This window comes from Polistes dominula, unplaced genomic scaffold, assembly GCF_049000335.1.
Source record: "Polistes dominula isolate Pdom_NZ unplaced genomic scaffold, Pdom_raw_medaka contig_84, whole genome shotgun sequence".
In the NCBI taxonomy this organism is placed as follows: Eukaryota; Metazoa; Arthropoda; class Insecta; order Hymenoptera; family Vespidae; genus Polistes; species Polistes dominula.
This window is the reverse complement of record NW_028300944.1, coordinates 1,931,220-1,948,385: the sequence shown is the minus strand read 5'-3', so window position 1 is coordinate 1,948,385 and position 17,166 is coordinate 1,931,220.

The window sequence follows — 17,166 nt, the reverse complement described above, 5'->3', positions numbered from 1 at the left end:
TTGAAAAAATAACAACCCTGAGGGGTTGGTATCGATTATTTTCTTCATTGCTTACTTGGTAACTTATATTTTTTGATTTAAAGAGATACACACACTGTTATACACTTCTTTCTATTTCTAAACAAGAAATTTCTCTTTTTTTATTTTATTTCTAAACCACCGTGTAATAATGTAGACTAAAAAAGAAATAAAAAAAAAAGCAGAGAGACGAGATATATGTCGGAGAGGAAACAAAAAAAAAACTTGTAAAAAATTTGTGTGCGTGTGTGTGTTTTGTTCATCTGAAAGGCAAGCTTGAAGAAAACTCGTGAAAAGAAAAGACGAGTCTTGTTGCATGTTTCTTATTTTATAGTCCATAAATCGTGGATGTTAACTCCGTTGAGACTGTGAAGGGATAACACTACGTGAAAATTTAAGTATACTTGGGCTGTTTACACGAAACCTGTATGCGAACTTTTACTCGAACGGTGATTCACGCTTTTGTTTTTTTCCTTGTCGAAAATAAGAGAGATGGTGGCAAAAAAATAAAAAAGAAATGAAGGAAGAATAAAAAAGGGAGAAGAGAATAAAAATAGACAAGAAGAAAATATAGTTTGCAATGAATAAGATAGAAAGTGCTAGATAGATAGATAGATAGATAGATAGATAGATAGATAGAGAAGATATTCGGTAGAAATAAGGTTTACGCGTTTATACCGGACGCCGTAGGGGACTCTGGAATTTAGGTGCTGCCTGCATAATTAATTCATAGTTTCTCGGCTAGATCATTAAGGCAAATCGTTAACGGCTCAAACTGGGCCTTCCTAAGCTCCTGGTTATCGTTGTTGCCATCATCAGGAACACCAACACCATTTCTTTTTGCATCTTTATATCATCTTTATCCAGATGACCCCGTTTACTCGACTCTACTAATTCTTTCTTTCTTTTTTTGCACGAAATTAGTATGACACATTTTAAAGGTTTGTTTTATTAGATTGTCCGGAACCGATTTTCATAATGTTTTTTGCTGAAAAATCTGAGATGTTCTGAAATGACGAAATTTTGAAGTTACCCATAAAGATGGAGAAAGATTAATGCCTCATTAATTGGCATTAATTGGCATAATGGGTAAATCCCAGCCAGTGTTCTCGTTCCTGAGCTTGATTTAATTAATTTATACCATAAAAAAAGAAAACTTAAATGAATTGCGTTTGAATCTTCCGTCAAGTTCGGCAAGAACTTTCTGGACAACCCAATATATCGAAAAGATTTTTCACTCCTATGTAAAACGGTCCGTTTCATTCTGTTCCGCTCTGTTCTATTCTGTTATATTCCATTTCTATTCCGTTCTGTTCGATCGAACATGTTTCGAGTCGGCCGATTCTACGCAAAAGCGTAAAAAAAAAGATAGCAAGAAAGTGTGCATTCTGTCGAAAGAGATAGATCGAAGCAGCTTTTGAAATATTTCAACTCCTCGTTGTTTCCCCATCGATTACGGAAGATTGAACAACTTGCCTTGTACGAGTAAGGATTGCTCAAACTTTTTCACCAAAGTGGAAAAAAGAAAACCTTACCCTGTTCGTGGTTATTCAATTCGCGTTAATACACAAACTTCAGCTTTTTCATGCAAATTTTTTACCTATCTCGTCTTTTAAACATTTTATATTTTACTCTACAAACAATTTCATAATCTTTGATTTATTCTTTTAAGCATCTTGAAGATACATTGAAAGAATACACCCAAAAAAGGTTGCTTTAATTGAATTAGGTATATCTAACATTAAATGTAAAATAAAAATTCAAAAAATAAACTAACAATTGATTAATACTAGTTAATTTTATTATAATAATTAATTATTAAATTATTATTAGGATATTACTAATTAAATAAATAAACAGTTGGATTATAATTATTTTGGTTACTTAAAAAATTCCATTTTAACACGTTCCGTGCCACGTGTGCCATATGTGGTACATTCTGACAAATCCTGGCACATCCCTGTCAAAATCCTGACGCAACCCTGACACAACCCTGACATATTTATTTAATACTTGTCAAAATATCAAATAGACTTGTATAAAAGTTCGAACAGTAATAGATCGACACTAAATATGTTAATATTATTTTTATATTTTATTTATTAGAATATATTTTATTTTCATGATAAACAAGATTTTGTTCTATATTCAAACCTTGTCATCAACATTATAGAAAATTTTTATTTTTCCTTCGTCAGAATTTATTCTTTAGGAAGACACACTGGAGAGAAGGAATCCAACATAAATGAGACTTTTGATTATATTTTTCAGTACGTTCTTATATTCTTTTATCGAAACGTAAAACAAATGAAGTTAGCTTGACTCAAGGGAAAATCGAGAGAAAATAGGAAATAGTATTTTCTCATAAGAGAAATAGAAGGGACTGTGAACATAGAAATTAAATGAATCCTTGACAAGGGGAATGAAAACGAGTGAAAAAAAATGAAATTATGCTCGGAGGAAAAGAGTCAGCCGCAAATGGCATTCTTTTTACTTACGTGTGAAAGTAAAATAAAATGTCTTCTCTCTTTTTCACTCTTTCATTTTTCTGTTATTTTCTACGTACTTTAACACACGTCTTTTTTTCTCATTTATCGAGCTCAATTATTTTCGTTGAGAATCTCTTCTAGTATGAAACGCAAGCATGTTACTACTATCCACCCACGACCATTTCTTCTTCTTTACTTTTTTCTTCTTTTTTTTTTTTTCCATATTTATCTGAACCAGACCGCAATTAGTCTTTCTCCAGACTTCTTCGTGAAAATTTACTTCAAGCGGATGGTAACGAGAAGAAGTTGTAAAAAAGAGAGAAGAGTAAAAGTGAAGTACTTACTTCAGCGATGCGAGGAATGAGTCCTCGTACCTTACTTTTTACCTTCCTAAGTAATAATAAGTCTCTCGTTAGAGAACAGTCATAGATTCGTTGCTAATGATATCAACGCTAGTCTTATTTTTCTGCTATTCAATTCAAACCAATTTCTTTTTCATTTGCCTTATTTTCATGTTAACAAAATTATTGTATTTTGAGTAATAACATTTACTGGAACTAATGAATATATAGATCTGGCTAATTATTTGATTGAAACTTGTGTTCATGGTAAAATTTGAGTTTGTAAGTAATAATATACCATAAAAAGTACAGTATAAAATTCTTTGCTAATGATATCAATATTAATCTTATTTTTTATATTATTTCATTAAGGTTTATTTCTTTTTAAATATGTCTTTTCTTATTTACAATATAATTATATAATATATTTCATGAAATAAAATAATAACATTAAATAGAAGTATATGATATAAATATTTAGATAATTATTTGATTGAAATTTGTGTTCGTTGTAATATTTCAATCTGTAAGTAATAATACACTGTAACAAGTAATGTATAAGATTCTTTGCTAATGATATAAATGTTAATCTTATATTTTATGTTATCTCATTCAAAATATATTCATGTCATATTTACAAAATTATTATTAAGAAAGTTCACGTAACCTCGGACAGTTCCTATTACCGGAAACTAATATAATTCAAAAAATAATAATGTGGACGTTTAGAAAAATAAAAAACGTGAGGTACAGGATCATACAATCGATTTTATCAGTGACGCTCTAAAAAACATCAGAAGCGGTCGATTTCTGTTTTCAGCAGGAAAACACTGCATCGTCCAAAATTCAGGTAAGTGTTACAGCTACATTTCTGATTTTAAGTCACTATGGTATTTGTTCATTTATAAGAGGATCCATTATTATTAGTGGTATATGATTTTTGTATTGATTTTCCAAACGGAATAATTAAAGATCATGTAATGTTTTTATTATCCTGTCCCATAGTACAAAACAGAAATAGTCCTTTACGCTGTACAGTCAAATCTAAATTTAAAATAGAAAAAGAAACAAAAATAAGACAAATATTTATATACACAATGAGTAACAGAATAATTCTGTATATCATTACTGATAAAGTTTATAAACAATATTCGATACCCAATGTTTTCAAATTCAAATTCATTTCCAATTCATATCATTTTAATAAACGGAAAATCTATTTTAAAATTATTTATTTTTTAACGGATAAATCGAGATCCGTTTCATTACTTTCAAAAGAAAGATTATTCTAGAAGAAATATTTTATTTTAGATAAATGATAAAAAAAAGTAATTAGGTATATTATATCACTTATATCCGGTATGTCAAATTTAAAATGAATTCTATGAAACGAATATTCGTAAATCAATATTATTTGTTATACCTAGTACCGGTTTATGTAATATTATATACTGAAGAAATAAATCACAAATAAACTTTGATAATGATCATAAAAAATTGAAAATATGTTTCAAATAAACAAATAAAAAAACGAAAAAAGAATAAAATTTTTCTTTATATTCCGCCGATTTCAAAAAGAAAGTTATATTTTTATTATATATATATATATATTTCTATTAGATATAGAACTTTTCTTACGTCTTTGTACTTTTTATTTGTTTCATTTTTTCATAAAGTTTATGAACGATAGAGCTATAGATATGCTTATTCCACTTTGTTCTGCTAATTCATCTGGAGTTAGATACGGAAATTCATCCATATTATGCACTAATTCTTCATTTACCAACTCTGTGCATGGTGATCTTGAAGTAGGTCTTTCTAAGTTAAAATTATATTTTTCAAGCGTTTATTCCTCACAACATGTACTTAACAATATAATATTCTATGTATATATAAAAATGATATATAATTGATATATATATATATATATATATATATTACAAAGAGGTATAGAACTTTGCTCCTGCTCTTTTTCTTTTAATTTGTTTTGAAATTCCTGACTGTTTACGCGTGTGTGAACTGTACCTATGCTTATTCCACTTTCTTCTGCTAACTCGTCTGAAGTTAGATACGGGAATTCATCCATATTATGCACTAATTCTTCATTTTCCAACTTTGTGCGTGATGATCTTGAAGTAGGTCTTTCTAAGTTGAAATTATATTTTTTGAAGCGTTTATTCCACACAACATGTACTTAAGGATATAATATCCTGTATATATATATATATCAATAATATATTTTTTTTCAATCGTTAAATTTAATTTCTTGAATTTTACAATTTTTTCAAAAAAGAAAAAAAAAGGAGAAAAAAGAAAATATATATATACATTATATTATAGTAATATTTAATATATTATATTACTTTTAGGTATAGAACTTGGCTCCAGCACTTTTTCTTTTAATTTATTTTGTATTTCCTGAGTGTTTACGCCTTTTGAAGCTGTGGGTAGGCTTATTTCCAATTGCTTTGCTAACTCATCTTGATTCATACGAGGGTTTTCATGAATCAAATGCACCAATTTTTCATCTTCCAATTCTCTATGTTGTCTTTTTAAAGTAGTTCTTTCTAAATAAATATAACCCGACTTGTAGCGTTTATACCATCCACAACATATACTTAAGGATATAATATCTATTCTATATATATATATATATATATTATAGTATAGGTAAATTTAATATATATATCTATATATATTACCAAGGGGTAAAGAACTTTGTTCCTGTTTTTTTTCTTCTAATTTGTTTTGATATTCCTGTCTTTTTAGGTATCTGGAAACTGTCATTCTATTTTTTCCAACTTTTGTTGCCATCTCTGTTTGAGTAATATCCGGGTTTTCCAGTTTCAAACGCACTAATTCTTCAATTGTCTTTTCTCTATTATTTCTTCGTCCTATTGTAGTAAATTCTAAGATGAAATCACCTTTCTTGCGGCGTTTATACCACACACAACATGTACTTAAGGATACAATAACCTTTGAATATATAAAAATGATATAGAGTTCATATATATATATATTACCAAGAGGTAAAGAACTTTGTTCCTGTTTTTTTTCTTCTAATTTGTTTTGATAATCCTGACTTTTTAGGTATTTCCAAACTGTTGATAAACTCACTCCTACTTTTGTTGCCATCTCTGTTTGAGTAATATCCGGGTTTTCCAGTTTCAAACGCACTAATTCTTCAATTGTCTTTTCTCTATTATTTCTTCGTCCTATTGTAGTAAATTCTAAGATGAAATCACCTTTCTTGCGGCGTTTATACCACACACAACATGTACTTAAGATACAATAACCTTTGAATATATAAAAATGATATAGAGTTCATATATATATATATTACCAAGAGGTAAAGAACTTTGTTCCTGTTTTTTTTCTTCTAATTTGTTTTGATAATCCTGACTTTTTAGGTATTTCCAAACTGTTGATAAACTCACTCCTACTTTTGTTGCCATCTCTGTTTGAGTAATATCCGGGTTTTCCAGTCTCAAACGCACTAATTCTTCAATTCGCTGTTCTTTCTTTAGTCGTTTATCATTAGTTATGTTGAAATCACCTTTCTCGAATCTTTCATACCAAACATAACATCTACTTCTGGATATAATACCCTGGCCATAAGCTTCTCTGAGCATTCGGTAAGCATAAGAGGCGGATTCGTTACTATTAAAATAATAAAGTATTACCTCCCGAAAATGACGTTTAGTCGGTATATAATTTGACATTTCTAAATACAAATAACTTTATGATAATAACACAAGTCAATTACTAATACTATCAAGTTATGCTCACAAAATATTGAAGAGTATTCCAAGCTGTCCTATATATATGTATTCGACGTTTACTTGTCGCAATGCCATCTACAGAAAAGCTATATGTCGACCGTTTATTTTCAAAGTGGTTTAAGTCTAGTTTCCCTTGTTTCGAGAAAATTAAAATTCTACATATTAAAGACTACTCATTTTTCTTTACCGACCAAATTTATATTTTAAAAAACATATGCTCTTTGTATGAAATGAAATATTAACTAGTAATCTATAAAAAGTTTTCATTAAAATAAACATAAATTACGTTATATATATATATTTTTTTAAATAGACTTACACAGCATGCTAAAGAAATAGTCCATATATGTTCCTATATAATATATATTACTACTATATTTAATATATAGGGGGAGTTCACGTAACGGTGGAAGGCACCTAGCGCATGCCACTCGTATATCTCAAAAAATAATAATCAAAAATGTGTTAAAGTGGTGCAAAGTTATGCGATTCTGTTAATCAGTTTAATCTTCATGGTATTTGTTCATTTATAAATTGCTCTATTATTATTCGTTGTATGTAAATATTTTGTAGTGAAAACTTCTTAAGAATGTGTGTGATTTGAAAAAATGAAACACGGCTTCAATGCAGCGTAGCGATGATGCGGTCACGATACTCAGTAAGAAGAAAAAACGAGACAAGCATATAGGATTGAGTCTGCGAGAAAATCAGACAGAATATAGCTATAAAGGTTTTCCTATTTTCGGTCTCCTCTTTATGCGCTGCTTCATAGTTATCGCTCCTGGTTATATATGTGTGTTATTGTGTGCGAATGCATACTACGAAGCGTGCACTCATATAATTTCGATACTAAACCTGTTTTTAGGTAGGAGCGATAGATGGGTAGAAGAATAAGAAGAGATACGCATGTAGGTACGAGACAAAAGAATAAGGTACAAATGAGTCAACGCTCGAAATAAATAAAGAATGTTTGTAGTCTGTTCACTGTGGGAGTCCTAAAGATATATATATATATTAGCGTGGGTCAAAAAAATGACTTATTTTTTATTTTTTAAGTGCCACGGAAAAATGGGTTGCTAGACACCTTAAAACAATTCTCACCAGATATGATCTCTTAATTTTAATAGGAAGATCCTCCGCATCGCAGTTTTTTATTTTTTTCTCAGTCTAATAGATTAAAATTCATACCTCATCATTTATTGATGGTATTCGATTATTGATCGAAAAGATTTCTATAAGATCTCTCATTGCATTTTACCAGAACCTTCATTCAGTCCAGCAGTATTTTCCATATGTTTTTCGTAACATCTTTATTTCATCATCCTATCATTCCTAAAATGTTTGATAGACAGCGAAAAAATTTAGATAAAAACGAGAAATTTAAAACTATCCTAACAAATAAAATTTTATACCTGAGTTTCACAAAAAGGATATTCTATATTTACTTATTTTACGACGAATTATATTTTTCTCGATAAATATCCTACGATTCTGGTGCTGTTTATGGCTATTGCATTCAGCATTCTATTTCTATTGCTTGAATTTGGAAAAGTGTACTTTTTATCAACTATCCAACCCTGAGACCATAGCGGTGCCTTTTGCTATATATGGTAATAATATTATATTAAATAAATCCTACAATTATCATACTCTTGAATCTGTGCATTCGCCTCATTATCTCGAAACTTAGTATTTTGAAAGTTTCACTTCAAACACGTTTGATTTGCATACATGATTTTTGTTTGTATTGATAAAAGTTTATTCAAGTAGTTGCATTAGAAGTGACATAAAATATTATTTCAATAAATTATACATCTTAGTTAATATTACATATTGTATATCATTATTACTATATGATTATTACAATCATTAGATGATTAACCCTTTCGGTACAATCCAGATTATCAGTCAATTTCTGTTTTCGGCAGGAAAACACTGCATCGTCTAAAATTCAGGTAAGTGTTACAGCTACATTTCTGATTTTAAGTCACTATGGTATTTGTTCATTTATAAGAGGATCCATTATTATTAGTGGTATATGATTTTTGTATTGATTTTCCAAACGGAATAATTAAAGATCATGTAATGTTTTTATTATCCTGTCCCATAGTACAAAACAGAAATTGTCCTTTACGCTGTACAGTCAAATCTACATTTAAAATAGAAAAAAAAAAAATAAAGACAAATATTTATATATACAATGAGTAACAGAATTATTCTGTATATCATTACTGACAAAGTTTATAAACAATAATTGATACACAACATTTTCAAATTCAAATTCATATCGTTTCAATAAACGGAAAATCTCTTTTAAAATTATTTATTCTTTAACGGATAAATCAAGATCTGTTTCATTACTTTCAAAAGAAAATTTATTCTAGAAGAAAAATATTATTTCAGATAAATGAAAAAAAAGTAATTATGTACATTATATCATTTGTATATAGCACGTCAAATTTAAAATGAATTCTATGAAACGAATATTCGTAAATCAATGTTATTTGTTATACCTAGTAACGGTTTATGTAATATTATATACTGAAGAAATAAATCATAAAAAAACTTTGATAATGATCATAAAATATTGAAAATATGTTTTAAATAAACAAATAAACCAACGAAAAAATAATAAAATTTTTCTTTATATTCCGCCGATTTCAAAAAGAAAGTTATATTTTTATTATATATATATATATTACTATTAGATATAGAATTTTGCTTACGCTTTTTTTCATTTTATTCGTTTTCTATTTTCGAAGGGTCTATGATCCTTTCAGCTTGAGATATGCTTATGTCATGTACTTTTGCTAACTCTTCTGGAGTTACACCCGGGAATTCATCTATAAAATGCTCTAATTCTTCATCTTCCGACTCTGTGCTTGGTGTTCTTGAAATACGTCTTTCTAAGTTAAAATCACATCTCTTAAAGCGTTTATTCCATACACAACATGTACTTAAGCATATAATATCCTGTATATATATATACATTATATTATAGTAATATTTAATATATTATATTACTTTTAGGTGTAGAACTTGGCTCCAGCCCTTTTTCTTTTAATTTGTTTTGTATATTCTGAGTGTTTACGCCTTTTGAAGTTGTAGGTAGGTTCATTTCCAATTGCTTTGCTAACTCATCTTGAATGATACGAGGGTTATCAGGAATCAAACGAACCAATTTTTCATTTTCCAATTCTCTATGTTTTCTTTTCAAAGTAGTTCTTTCTGAGTAAAAATAAACCGACTTTTAGCGTTTTTACCATCCACAACATATACTTAAGGATATAATAACCTTTGTATATATAAAAATGATATATAATTAATATATATATATATATATTACCAAGAGGTACAGAACTTTGCTCCTGCTCTTTTTCTTTTAATTTGTTTTGATATTCCTGACTATTTAGGTATCTGGAAACTGTACTTTGACTTTTTCCAACTTTTGATGCCATCTCTGCTAGAGTAATTCTCGGGTCTTCAAGTCTCAAACGCACTAATTCTTCAACTGTCTGTTTTCTACGTACTTGTCTTGGTGTAGTAAATTCTAAATTGAAATTATCTTTCTTGAAGCGTATATACCCCACACAACATGTACTTAAGGATATAATAACCTTTGTATGTATAAAAATGATATATAATTGATATAGATTACCAAGAGGTATAGAACTTTGGTCCTGCTGTAGCTTTTTTAATTCGTTTTGATATTCTTGACTTTTTAGGTATCTGCAAACTGTTATTTGACTTCTTTTTACTTTTGCTGCCATCATTTTTTGAGCCATACGCGGGTCTTCAAGTCTCAAACGCACTAATTCTCCAATTAACCGTTCTTTATTTAGTCGTTTTTCAGGTCTTTCTAAGTTAAAATCACCGCTCCTGAAAAACGCAAAGTTTTTTTCACATGTTCTTTTAGATATAATATTCTCGCCATAAGCGTGTACGAGCATTCGGTGAGCCTTAGCAGCGGATTTGTCACTATTAAAATAATAAAGTAACACTTCTCGCAAATGACGCATTGTTGGCTTATAAACTGACATTTCTAATTTGAAATTACTATATGATGTAAACATAAGTTAACAACTGATACTACCAAGTTATCTTCACAAAATGGTTAAGAGTATGCCAAGTTGTCTTATATGTATGTATTCAAAATTTACTTGTCGCTAATGCCATCTACAGAAAAGCTATATGTCGACCGTTTATTTTGAATGTGTTTTAAGTCCAGTTTCTCTTGTTTCGAGATAATTAAATGTTTGCATATTAAAGAGTTTAAATTTTCTAATTTTTTTTCATATTGTTGCTCTGATGTTATTATTGCAAAGGGAACTTTTCTTCTGGCCCAACGATTAGTTTCTATCTCCAAGGCTAAAGTATTTTCTTGATCTTTTTTTTTGAATTCATTTATGCAATTATTTTTTCTGTAAGATTGAGATCAGAATCAAGTCTTGTTTTAGATTCAAAAAAAAAAAAATATAAGTTAGTTACCTTTAGATTTTAGAAAAAAAATGAGTTTTTAATTTTTTTCATATTGTTCCACCACTTCAAAAAATTCAAGAAAATTCCTGAGAGTAGAGGAGTATAAAAGACATTTTCTGACTAGTTTTGGTGAGTGACATATTCTAAAAAAGCTTAAAAAAAAAGATACTAATATTCATTCGACCGGCAAAAATCGGCTTTTCGTTTAAATATTATGATCACAATTTTTATGCATGCCTTGGACTCCTAAGAACAAGAAAAAAAATCATCATTGATTAGTTTTGAATTTTACTATATAATAAAAAATAAAATCGAAAAAACAGATTTTTTTTTTTGAAAATCTCGAGAACCGATTGAATAAAAGAGCTAAAATTTGAGGTGAATTATTTTTATTCGACACCAAATCGATGCCCCAAGTGCGAGTCAAAAAAGTCACGGGGGCAGATTTCCCATACTTATTCGGCTATACCATTTAGGCAAATTATATGAATTCTGGCAATATTTCTAATGATTTTTAATGTTTCATCTAGTTATATAAATTTCTTTTAGGCAAATTTGACCAAACTAATGTATATTTACGGGCTGCAAATAAACTTATACCACTTTCTAAATGAAACAATTGTAAATGTTTTTTCATTTTAATTTAAAAAAAACACATGTTACATTCAAAATATGTTTTATATTGATCCAATTTTGTTTACAAATAATGATAAGATATAAAATGAAAGTAGTATTTTTAATTTAAGACGTTAATTACACTGTTAGAAATGCAATATATTGGTAGTATTTACTTATGCTCTGTATATGAGAGTTTTTTCAAATATTTATGATACACAGAAGGTATATAAGGTAATAACTACTTGAAATGTTTATATTTTTCTTAACTAATAGGTCTGACGTCTTGGTACAAAGCTGCCAAGGCTACTTTTACAAATTGCAGCGATTTTTTAGAACGTGTAGGTAATTTACAGTTTTGAATTCTTTGTGTTTTTCATCGATGTTTTAAACCAAATAGTGTATGGTACAATTTTAATAAATCTCATCAAAACAATACTCAATTTATTTTACATAGTTTTAAAACATTTCAGAAACATAATTTATGCGATTCCAAACATTTTTAACTACATAACGTACAAAATTACAAACATAACCTACAAAACAATTTACTACTCATCTATATTTTGTGTGTGAAAGGGATTTGAAGAAATCATGATGTTCCGATGGTATATATCGTAATAGATCAATTACGTCCTTGAATTTTACTGTTGTAATTTGCTGATATTTTATATAGTGGTGTCAATACAATACTTTCAAACTTTTTTAGTCTACCTTAACGTGGTAATAAATTCAGTATTTTAAAATTTTCATTCTCATTCATTGATGTCTTATAGAAAATTTTATATGGTTCATTTCTGTAAAAGCTAAGGATAAAAGTTTAGATAGAGATAAGATGAAACAGCCACTGATTGAGATATCTAAAATTGAAAGAACTATTTGCCTAGGGTGCTTAGCGAACTATGGCGAAGACTGGATACAGTGCTACAGTTGCTATGGGTGGGCTCATGAAGCATGTGCAGACAATCCTAAATTTTCAGACGTCTACATGTTTGATCAATGCCGTATAATTTAAAAATCTCCGGTGCTAGTTCTTCGAAGTGAAATCTGTCTGGTACTAGGTGACACTTCCAGCGATTGTATATTTTGACACCAGAGTTTAATTCTTATTTTTAAATATGTCTATGCAAAAATTGTATTTTTGTTAATTTTATTTGAATCTATAGTTTGTTGACTTCATTAATTAATAAATAATGTTACATTCAAAATTGATATCCTTAAGTGTCTTCTACTAAGCTATTTCCTCCTTTATTTTATGTAGTAATATCGAATAGAACTAATGAATATAGAAAAATAGATAATTATTCGACTGTATTTTATGTTTATGTTACGTAAACGTGACGTAGAATGCTGACAAAGGATCTAAAGCTGTGTGTTATCGATACCGAGCATTGCGTTAACTTAGACCATGTTTCTGAAATGTATACACGTACGTATGTATACGCACGTGTACTAGTAAACCATGTGTGCAAATTTAGTCTAAAAATGATACACAAACCTATAATGTTAATTATTGATAACAGATTAAATATCGATTCGTTCTACGTTAAATCGAAAAAAGTTTAATTGAATTTTTAAAATAGTACGAATTTGGGGAATGAAATTTATTGGATTATAAGAAAATCGTTTTATAAGAGTGTTAAGTGTAATAATAACATTCATAAATATTTTCTATACTATAGTTAAAAAAAAGAAAAAACTAGGACACTGAGGTCAATGTTCTTTCATTATTCTTTTTTGTTCAATCACGTGCCATCGTTTTGTTTTTTTTTTCTTATTAGATTGAACTTGCTTCAGAAACATTTTCATAGTACAAATATGTACTATGTACATATGATAGTACATATCATTCTATCTATCTATGATAGATAGAAAGAGAACACATTCGGGACAAATCTCTTAGGCATATAACGTCATTGGTATTTGACGCATCGTTAAATCCCGTCCCGTTTCCCTATAATTCGATATAAGCCGGTTCACCATCATTACGTTGCCGAACCATTAAGGGCATCGCCACCGATTATTCTCCTGGTCATTGCAATTTCGATTCTCTCTCGTATCGATCTCCTCCTCTCGAGCAGGAAATAGGGTCATTCGATTACCTTCTCATCAGAAACAACGCTTTTTGGTCTACCTAATTGTCAAATAAATGATATTCAAGTAAGAAATATGTATTAATGTTTATTTCAATTTCTTGTTCTCAATGAAATCTTAAATGTAATTCAATCTTTCATATAGTTTTAATATCTTGTTCATAATCAAATCTTTTAAATCTTATTTTATTATTAATGAGTTGAACGACTTAAAATATATCTAATTACGTATGAATTATTGAGCTGTATTACTTAAAAATAAAATCACTAAATCCTTTGAGACACGGAATTTTAGAAAATACAAAGATCCACGTTGGACATAAATTTTATTTAGTTTTCTAAATTGCATAAAGTTGCTTTACTTATTATTAAAACATCAAAAATAATAATAATTAATTAAGCTTCTTATTATAAAGTGGGACTCTCCAATAGTACAACCGTGTAAAAGGTAGAATAATTGAAATACTCTAAATACTATTGCACTTTAAAAAGTTAAAATTATAGTGAATAATAAGGAACTTTCGTATTTCCGTGGAAATAAATTATGTTGAAAATAATTATAAGATGAACAACGTAGTTGGGTTGATAAAGAGACTCTGACAGTTTAATAATAGGTTCATTTCACTTAAACTTCCCGTTCCGTTCTTTTTATCAGTTTTTTTTTTTCATCGTTTTATCGACAAAAGAGAAAATCTTTGGCATTCGGTTCATAGGCCTTAAACGAGGTGTTCCGTGACGGCAACAGGTAGAATGGGCGCATTACTTGCGTAGCAACGTCCATTAACGAGCGTACTACTACTAACACCGGATTGGTTCTAGCTATCAGTTTAAATTGCATCGCAAGTGCTAGAATCTCTCTCTATGCCAACAAACTGACACGAAATTGCTTATTGAGAAGTTAATATAGATCGTTGACAGGTCGTTTATGATCCGATGTTTTCTTACTTTACACATTGAGAAGATTATTTAACCTTCTTTTTTCTTGAGTATATAGTAAAAGTTATTTTTAACATTAAACGTATCGCGAAAAAGAAATTTTAAATTGTCAATTATTTATATTCTGTATTTTATGTTATATATAAACATTATTTTACAGATTATTTAAGTAATGTACAAATTAAGTAAAGATTTTTGTTGGAACAACAGGAATGTTTCTGTATATTTAAAATAACCAAATATTATTTGAAATATTTGTTAAATTCTGAACTCTCCACCCGTTAATGTAGCCAATTAATTATTTAGTTAAGTAATGTGCAGAATTACTAGGGTTATTTTATTTCTCAAATTACTCAAGTAATTTGCACAAATATCTACTAGGCATTCGTTGAATTTAATCTTTGTTAGAAAAACAACACAAATTCACTACACTTAAATTATTTACAATATTAATTAAACATTGTATTCAGCACTTTAACGAATCAAATCAATTAATCTGCAGATTAGCTAAGTAATGTATAAATTACCAGCTTTTGAGATTTATTGGTAACATTGTATGTTATTCGAACACAACTTCATACCAAATATAATAGATATTCCTGAGGAAATTGACCAAGGAGTCAACTATCGGGTCAATCTGGCACCCCTATACAGAGGTCAAACCTGAATGGGTTAATGGATATATCAGTTGACCGGAAAACGAAAGATCTTCTGAGTTTCAGTACCAATCCTGTCAACCGTTCCATTTTTATTCACGAATTTTATATTAAATTTCTTCATTTCACTTATTTTACTTCTCTTACCATCACACCAATATTAAATCATTCATTATATGACAAATATTTTTGTTGAGAATCCAAATATACATTTTTTAACCAGTTAACTGTGATTGACGAGTATACTCGTCATGGAGAAATATTAACGAGTATACTCATCATTTGTATAAATTATTGACCTTTGACCATTTAAATTGCAATTGTTGAGAAAAATAAAACATATTTTTAAATTTTAATATGTTTCAAGTGTGTTTCTGTGATTGACGAGTATACTCGTCATATCTCGATTCTGACGACACAAAACAGTGCGTAATCTCAAACGAGAACGCCACAATTAATTGGTTAAATAAATCATAAAATTTTTTATCGTTTAGGTTTAATATTAAATCATCGAATGGATGAAAAAATATTTTTGTTCTATTTCAAATATAAGTTTCAGAAATAAATAATGAAATGTTGTCTCGATCGATATTAGAACGGTGTATTAGGTCGTTTACTTAGAACAACAGGTTATTGAACGAACCGTATTCTTCTAATGCTATTGATAATAAAGGATAAAAGAGAGTTTAGGTTTGTTTATTTAAAATTTTGCAATTTTTTTTTGCTCGAAGAGTGGGACGTGTTTATTTTTGCTTTCCCATTTATCCGCGAGCCATTTGATATTTACGTCACGCGGATAAAATCGAGTGCTAGCGACCGTGGGGAGTATCAAATTATCGAGATAAAAATTTGAAAAATATAAAAAGTGAATTTTTATCATCAGAGTGTGGAGACGACAAAATTAAAAACATTCAAATGAAGTTTCTTCTCATCGTGCGAAACAAAAGAGAGAGAAACGAAATAATACAAAAAAAAAAAAAAATAAAAAAAAAGAAAAAAAAATTCCCCTCAGGGTTATGCCATGATTTAAATCTACCTGGACGTTTTATTATTTCTTTTTTTTTTCATTTCTTTTCTTTTTTTGTCATGATCATTACAGAAATATTAATCTTTTTTTCTTTCTCATCGTCGTTGTACGAATTCTTTCCTGCGATTAAATTAAATTTCTTCTCTTATTTTTTTTTTAAGTGAAAACTTCTTTAGAATAGGAGTGATCTGAAAAGTAAATAAACGGTAACGCAGCTATGTAACGAAGCTGTGCAACGAAGTTATGTAACGAAGCTATGAAACTCTATACTAAATAATGAGAGAGAAAGAGACAAACATATAGGATTTAGCCTGCGACAGAATGAGACGGAATATAGCTATACAGTTTTTCCTATTCTCGGTCTCCTCTTTATGCTATGCTTTGTAGTTATCACTCCTGGTTTTATGTGTGTGTTTGTGCGCGACTGCATACTACAAAGCGTAAACACACATATTCTTTCGATACTCGAAATGTTTGTAGGTAGAAGCGATAGAAGGGTAAAAGAATAAACAGAGATAAGCAACGTAGGTATGCGACAAAAGTATAAGGTCCAAACGAACCGACAGTCGACATAAACAAAGAAAGTGCGTGGTATGATTTTTTTTTACCAAACGTGTCATTTCTTTTCTATTTAAAAATTCTTCTATTTTATTAAAAAATTAATATTAAATTATTTATTTCGCAAATATTATAATTAACAATTACGAAATATATAGAATACAATAATTGT